Source organism: Glycine max, chromosome 7, assembly GCF_000004515.6.
Source record: "Glycine max cultivar Williams 82 chromosome 7, Glycine_max_v4.0, whole genome shotgun sequence".
Lineage (NCBI taxonomy): Eukaryota > Viridiplantae > Streptophyta > Magnoliopsida > Fabales > Fabaceae > Glycine > Glycine max.
The window spans coordinates 14,440,199-14,449,088 of record NC_038243.2 but is presented as its reverse complement, the minus strand read 5'-3'; positions in this window follow the sequence as shown (position 1 = coordinate 14,449,088).

Here is an 8,890-nt window from a genome sequence, read left to right as displayed (position 1 = left end):
AAACTCACACAAGAGATTTGGATAGAAGAAAGAGATGTCCAACATTTGGCTAACAAACAATGGAAAGCATTTTGTCCTACTGTTGAATTTGCTATGTTATCCTTAATCATTTTACAAACAGGTTCAAACATAACATTATGGAGATTGAGTTGCTGAATCAATTGTATGGCTTGATGAAAAGCAAAAACTTCAGCTTCATGTGGAGTAGGTGTTCCTTGACAGAGCTTTGTTTTGGCTTTTATGAAAGTACCCTTGCCATCACGAATGCAAAACCCGATACCAAACTTGTGTTTGGTTAATGAAATGATCAGCATCAAGATTGCATTTAAGTGAACCTGTATGTGGGGGGTTCCATACATAAGTAGCTGCAACTTGAGGAGGCAAAGTGTTCGTGTGGTTCTTCTTGCGCACAGATAGCCATTCAAATAAAAAATTTTGTGCCAAAGAAACTGCAATAGAGGCAGATGTTTCTATATTTTCCAAAGCTTATGGTTTCTAGATTTCCATATGCACCATAATGACAAAGCTACCATGTTGGAGTCATGCGGTTGAAGGTGCTCGAGAAAAAAGAAAATGAGATCATGGTAACTGTGAGTAGAATCTATTTTTTTTTCAAATCACATCCCAAAGATTAGCAGCAATCTAGATGCCCTTGGCTTTAACATCTGCTATAAAAATATGCCATTCATTTTCGGAAGCTTCTGATTAGAAACAAAATTGAGATGGCCGGGCAATTAACTCCTCTAGCAAGAAGTCTTTGACGTGTTGGTAAACAACCTCTCAGAGTCCTCCATAAGAAATGTTTTGTCTTTGGAGGAATATGCAGATTCCAAACTAAATGCTACTCTCTATTAACCTTCAAGTGGTTAGTTTTCAACAATTTTTCCATGATGCAATGTCATGAAGTTTTAACAGAAAAAGAGCCATTTGGAGAGAATTTCCATATCAGTCTATCATCATCAGATATATTAATAAGCGGAATAGATTTAATAGCATGTGCATTTGATTGGTTCAAGATAGAATCAATGAGATTACCTCGCGATTCCTTTCTTTGATGATCTATGATATCTCCAACAGTGAGGGACTGCAACCCGAGGGGCCTTGTAGATGAAATGTAGGGTCCTTGGGAGAGTTGAGCCATGGTTGACACCAAAGGTTTATGGATAGACCGTTTCCAATATTTCACTTTGATGCACTCCTACCCCCAAGGGCATTAGAGAGAAGACTCCAAGAAGATTGAGCCAAAGATGCAGGAGAAGACCTTAGGGTTCTCATGAGCCTTAGGGTAGATTTTGGGCACATGGGCTAAGTATGAACCCACTTTGTACATATTAGATTAGGGTTTCATTATTTTTTAGCCTTGTATTTAAGGTTCCATAGTGTAGGGAGGGTACCCTAGCAATGTAGAATTTTCAGCTCTTATATTTTAGGGTACCTAAACTAGTTTTTGTATTAGGGGTAGTTTTGTAATTTCACCTGAATTAAGTGCACTATTTGAAGTGTGTGTTGGGAGAGAAATTTAATTGAATTAAGAGAAGCCCGATCCTATTAAATTTCGGATCAGCCTAAGGGGGAGGTGAGCATTTGCTTGTTACACCCCATTGTCACATCATCTAGTCACACTTTGTACATGTCCTTTATGCTTTACAAGTCTCATGACACATAAAAACACTTAGTGGGCTCAACCATAGCTAAAATTCACTAATCACATAATTAGTGAAATTTTGGCTCCACAAATTCAAATTCAAGTGAAATTTGAATAGAAATTCAAATTTCTCTACAATTTTGTGTGACACTTGTTGGACAAGGGGCCTAAGAAATTTTAGGAAGGGGAGATTGAATTAAGATTTTGTTGACTATTCCTAATTAAAAATTTCCCTTTCTTAGATATCCTCTAGATTTAATTATTTCTTTAATTCTAAGTTACTTGAATAACAAATAAGGAGAATTAAACTTAAAGAAATATAAACACTACAGAAAGTAAAAGAGATTAAGGGAAAAGAGAATGTAAAACAGGATTTATACTGGTTCGGCCACAACCCGTGCCTACGTCTAGTCCCCAAGCAACCCGCTTGAGATTTCCACTATCCTTGTAAAATCCTTTACAAGCAATGAACCATAAAGGACTTCCCTCCTTTGTGTTTAGTGATTACAAATAAGAAGTTATTCCCACTTCTTGCAATGAACCCCAAGGAACATTGGTCCCTTGTGTCCAGTGATAACAACCAAGAAGTTATACCCACTTCTTTCAATGAACCCAAAAGATGTTGGTCTTTTGTGTCCAGTGATCAACCTAGAAGCAAATCTTGCTTCTTACAATGAATCCAAGGAATGTTGGTCCCTTGTGTTTAGTGTTTGCAACCAAGAAGACCTTCTCTTGAAAACAGTCACCAAGAGTAGGTCTCTTGAAAAGCTTTTTGTAAGAATGGAGGAGAGGAAGAAAATAGAATAACAAAAGTTTTTTCCCAATGAACTTTTCTTGACAAAGCAAGTGTTGAACAAAAACTTTTTGAAAGATGTTTAGAATTAGTGTTAATCAATTCGTGCCATGGTTATTTATAGTCATTTGATGGCTCTTGAAGAAACCATGTTAAAAGTTGTGACTTTTGGCAATTTCTTCAAAACCAGTCACTTTTAAAAAAAGTTGCGACTCTTGGCAATTTCTTCAAAAACCAGTCACTTTAAAAGTTGTGACTTTTGGAAATTTTTCAAAACCAATCACTGGTAATCGATTACCATAATGGTGTAATCGATTACACCGTTTATTTTATAAAAAATTGTGACTCTTCATGTTGAGGTTTGAAATCCAAAGTTCAAAAAACACTGGTAATCGATTACAAATATTATGTAATCGATTACACTATTTTGAAAATATTTTGTCACAAGTTGTGACTCTTGAGATTTGAAATTCAAAGTTCATAAACATTGGTAATTGATTACATGCCCATGGTAATCGATTACTACTTTGTAAAACAGTTATAAAACTGTTTTGTGCTTTTGGTAATCGATTACTGCCTTATGGTAATCAATTACCAGAGAGTAAAAACTCTGGTAAAAGATTTTTCTTTGAAAAATTCTTTTGGACAAATTGTGTTATTCACTCTTTTCTTTGAAAAATTCTTTTTATACTTATCTTGATGCTTTTCTTGAGGTTCTTGCATATCTTGAGTCTTCTCTTGAATCTTCACTTGAATCTTCTTGATTCTTTAATCTTGTTTGAATGAATCTTTAATAATCTTTGGCATCATCAAAATACTCTTGGAAGCTTTGCTTCTACAAAACTTTGGCTATAAATAAAGGTCTTGTGTGTGCATTTCGCAACTTTGAAGATTTGAGAAATTAGACTTCAAAGTTCAAACCTCATTCTCCCTCTTCTCTCTCTCAAAATTTCATTCCCTCTCTCCCTCCCCCTCCACTCATTTTCTCCTACCTTCAAGCTCTTATCCATGGCTTCCTATGGTGGTGAGCTTCTTCTTGACTCATCTTCTCCTTGAAGTGGCATCTCAAATCTCCTTTCCTCCTTTTTTATTTCGTTACCATTGATCTTCAAGAAGCAAATGACTCCATTGATGAAGAAGATCCAAGGCCTACAAGCTCTACATGGAGCTACATTACACTTCAATATGCCTTCCTTGACAACAACCTATGAAAATGAATACTATGCCAAAAATAGCTTGGATTATTGCCTAACTTGGCATCCAAAAAATTCCCTCAAGGAAAATATTTAGCTTTCAGCACTTGTGAAACCATAGTATCTTGGTTGGTCAATAATCTTCAACCTTGCTTCCCTAGCATTGTAAGATTAAAAGCATGAAGTTGTCTAAAGCCCATACCTCCAAATTCTTTTTTCATTGTGAGCTTGTCCCATCGGAGCCAATTGATACCTTTTCTTGATTGATTGCTTGAACCCCACCAAAAATAATTCATCATCTTTGAAGCTAATCCTCAAGAGTGGAAAGGAGGAGAAAAATACTCGTACAATAAGTAGGAATGGATTGAACAACAACAGATTTAATTAAGATTTCTTTACCGGCCTTTGAAAAAATTTTGGAAGCCCAATGTTTGATGTGCTTCCAAAGTCTTTCTTTGATGAAACCAAAAGCTTGTTTTTCTTTTTGCCAATTATTAAAGGTAGGCCAAGATTGTGAATGTATGTATACATGATTTTGATGATGTCAAAAGAAGAATCAAACAAGGCTCATTTTGCTTCAAGATTAATACAAGATTGTTTCAACAAACAAAGCCTTGATTCAAGATTCCTTCAAGATCAAGCCTTGCCTCACAATGAAAGGTTTCAAGTCATTCAAGGCACATGTAATCGATTACCAATACATGTAATCGATTACCAATGGTTTGAAAGTGTGTAATCGATTACACATCATATGTAATCGATTACTAGAGACTCTGAATGTTGGGAATTCAAATTTTAAATGAAGGGTCACAACTGTTCAAGAAAAACAGCTGTGTAATCAATTACACTAATTCTGTAATCGATTACCAGAGAGGATTTTCAAGGAATATCGCCAACAGTCACATCTTATCATTTGGATTTTTAATGGCCATCAAAGGCCTATATATATGTGTGACTTGGGCCGAAATTGAAGAGAGAGTTTTGCTCGGCAAAAATGTCTTATCCTCTCAAAAGACAATGAGAGAGATTCCAAAAGAACTTCATTGTCAAATGCTCTCTCAAAAGAAATCCTTGGCCAAACATTTGCAAAATCTATAAGGATTCTTACATGATCTTCATTGTAATATTCTTCTCTTGAAGAGAGAATTCTTCTTCCATTCTTCTTATTCAATGAGATCGGTTAAGAGACTGTGAGTCTCTTGTTGTAAACGATTCCTGAACACAAGGGATGGGTTGTCTCTGTGTGGTTCAGACTTTGTAATGGATTTTACAAAGATAGTGGAAATCTCAAGTGGGTTGCTTGAGTACTGGATGTAGGCACGGGTTGTGGCCGAACCAGTATAAAACTGTGTTTGCATTCTTTCTTTCCTTATCTTATTTATTTTGTTGCAATCAATTGTGTCTTGCATGTTTAAAGAACATTATTAAATTGATTGTTGTTGCTTCTTCTGCATTCTAAGCCTATCCCTCTTAAGATTATTGAGGCCACAAGGTCCAACAAGTGGTATCAGAGCGGGATTCTTGTATAAAGTTTAAAAACTTTAAGAATAGATATGGCCTCATCCAAATTTCCATTTTTTGAGGAAAATTCTATCAATAGGCTCTTATGTTCAATGGTGAGGGTTATCATTATTGGAAATCCCGAATGCAGATCTTTATAGAAGCCATAGATCTAAAGATATGGGAAGCCATTGAATTTGATTCATTTATTCCTACAATGGTAGAGAGAAATGCAACTACATAAAAAAAAACTAGAGAGGAAAGAAGATGATGATGAAAGAAGAAAGAAGAAGGTTCATCTTTAGCCCCAAAATGCTGAGTGCGATCAACTTGGGCACATGAGATTCAATTGTCTTGTGTTTAAAAGAAGAATGGAAAAATCCGACAAGATGAATTTCAAAGAGAAGAAAGAAAAGAAAGGATATATCACTTGGGAAGATAATGTCATAAATTATTCAAGTGATTCAGAGAAGAAAATCACAAGTCTGGGTATCATGATGAAAGACTATGAAAATGGAGAAGAGCAAAGTTGATACATTGATAGTAATTTCTCCAAACACATGGCATGCATCAAAGTTTATTCACATTTCTCCCCAAGAAAAGTGAATATGCGATATATGGAGATAACAAACAAAGGTCACTTGATCAACAACCCCAACAAGTAATATCAAATGATACCAACAGGTCACTTGTCTTTAATTGATTACTTTTGATGCTTGTTTTCTACTTGAGTTTAAACTGTTCTTGATGATTATGATTGAATTTGATTGACTGTGTTTGATGATTGATTGATTGTATTTTTGATTGTGTGTTTGATTGTATTGTCTTTGATGTTTGTTCCTGATTGAGTTTTTGATTGTTTTTAAAGAATCTATTAAACTTTTCAAATTAGTTTCATGTTTTAAGAAAACTATTTCAAATTTAGAAAAGGAAATTTTGAAATTGAAATTTGATATTGAAAATTAAAATTTGAAATTTGAAATTAAAATTTGGAAGTTGGAAGTGAAAGTTATTGGAAGTTGAAAGTTGAAAATGCAAGTTGGAAGGGGAAGTTACTAAAAGTTGAAGTTGGAAGTTGGAATTTAAAATTTAAAATTTGAAATTTGAAATTTGAAATTTTTTTAATAGAAATTATTGTGTATAGTTAGTTGATTGTTAATTTAATTAATTTGATTTGAAATATTTGATAATTGATTGTATTTGATTGTGTTTGATTGATGTGTTATTGTACTTGTTTTTGCTTGATTAATATTGAATGATTGTTTTAATGTCTTTTGGTATCACTTGATTCTCATACATTGCAACAAGTGGTAACATCTTTCTCCTCTCTATTCATGATTTATTTTTGATGTTGACAAAGGGGGAGAGAAAGATAAAAGATAAAATAGTAAGAAAAATTATCTATTGTTTATGAGACAATTTGTTTACATATGAAAAATATGAAATCTTCAACTTTCTCATATAAGCAATCATTGCAAAACCAAGGGGGAGTAAACTATATGCAAATAGATATTTTTTCTTTGTTGTTGCTCCTAACCTACAGGTGGTTGTCATCATCAAAAAGGGGGAGAATGTAAATCATGAAGATTTTGATGATGTCAAGAAGAATTAAGAATTTGCTTGAGAAAGGGGGAGAATGTAAATCATGCAAGCTTTGATGGTGTTGAGAAGAAATCACATGTTTGTCATCATCAAAAAGGGGGAGAATGTGAATGTATGTATACATGATTTTGATGATGTAACATCCTGGAAATTTCTACCCGGAATTTTCGAAAAAAGATGTATTTTGAATGATTATATATATAAGTATTATTCAGTGTATATGCATATATGTTCTTGGTTAGAGTAAGAATAGCGGGGGCAAGATATGCGGGTCGGACTAATTAAGGGAGAGAAATCCATAACTGGGAGGTTATGGGTTAATTCCTAATTAATTAGTTAAAAATCATCGTTTTGCGTGCGACTTAAAATTTAACGAAACCAACCTCTTGTCATACCCTAATTTCGTCCGGGGACCTTTGCTTGATGACGTGCGACCATTCTTTGGTCCTCGTGAGGTGCTTGGCACCCATCATTAGGCGATTTGTGAAATTCCAGGACATGCCGAAAAACCAAAAAAAGTATTGATGCACAATCCGTAAGTTTCCGTGACACATCGGAAATCAAATGGAAGCATCGTTGCATAATTAAGTGAGGTTCCGTAACATTCCGTAAGTCAAAAAGGGGATGATTATGTAATCCGCAAGGTTCCGTAACATTACGGAAAGAAAACAAGTATCGTTACGAAATTTATAAGTTTCCGTAACTTTACGAAAAAAGAATCACCAAAAAAAGCCAAAGGGGGGTGTATTTAGTAAAATGGGGGGTGCAAACAGTAATTTTCGAATCTGGGCCCTTCTAGAGGTTTCTGGGCAATTTCTTGCTTAAGATTAAAGTAACCTAGCTCGCCTGGGCGAGCTGAGCTCGCCTGGGCGAGCTAGATGGCCACCACACCCCCCGTTTTGTTGAAAAATGGGATTCCGGGGCTTCCGGGACACCCGTAATGCTTCCGTAAAATTCCCATAACTCTAAATAAGCATAATTAACTTAATACGGGTGAGACGGAAGAGAAAAAAAGAAGAAAATCAAGTCCTATATGCTTCCGTAAGGCTTCCGTAACTTTTCCGTAAATTACGAAAGAGGGGGGGTGAACTTATCAAAATTGGGGGGGGTGCAAATAGCAATTTCGAAATTTTGAATTGGGCCTTCCAGAACGTTTTTTGAAGCTGGGTTGCTTCTGGAGGAAGCAACCCAGCTCGCCTGGGCGAGCTAAGGTCGCCTGGGCGAGCTGGGCGGCAACCTCCTCCCCCTTTTTCCTATAAATAGGCTGAAGGGGGCTGTTCTAAGCATCCCTCAGCCCCCTGGCTATGTATTTTAGCTGTTTTGGGTGAAAAAAATTGTTTCCGTGAAGAAAATCCAAGCCGAGGTGCTTCCGTAACGCTTCCGAGATGTTTCCGTAAGCAAATCCGTGAAGGTTTTCGTCCGTTCTTCATCGTTCTTCATCCGTTCTTCGTTCTTCAACGGGTAAGTTTTCGAATCCGAGACTTTTAATTCATTTCTTGTTTTTTTAAGCTTTCCTCTTTATTTCGTTCATTTTCGATTTCTTTTCTTCCGTCTTTAACGCGCTTTTACCGTTTATTTAAGCCGTTTTCTCACCTAATAATGATAAAATGAATTTCAACCGATCATTTGTGTTGTAATCTCATTTAATCACTTTTAAAATGAAATCTAACCGATCGTTCACGCTATAACCTCGGTTAAACCAAAAAAAGTAAAATAATAATAAAATAATCAAAATATCTTGAAAAATAATAATAAAATAATCAAAATATCTTTGAATAAAATAAATTAAAAAAATCAATCGGACGTTTTTCTTTGGAAGTTTCCTTGAATGAATTGATTAATAACCAAAGTGAAACTAAGACTAAAATAGACTCACAAATCAAGTTTTGTCCGAAAATCACTAAAAACCGTTTTAAGATCCAACGCCTTAAACGGTCCTCTTTGCTTTTATCGGTTAACATGGACCGTTCAAAAGCATAAAATCAACATGTAACTTTACCGCTTTTGAAAGAACTACGTAGGTCTGAGTTCCTCATTGAGGATACGTAGGAGCAAAAGCCCCGCTTTTGTCGACCACCCCAAGAGATCGTTAATGGTCCAATGCCTTAACGTTTCTCTCCTTTCAAAAACAAGAGATCGTTAATGGTCCAATGCCTT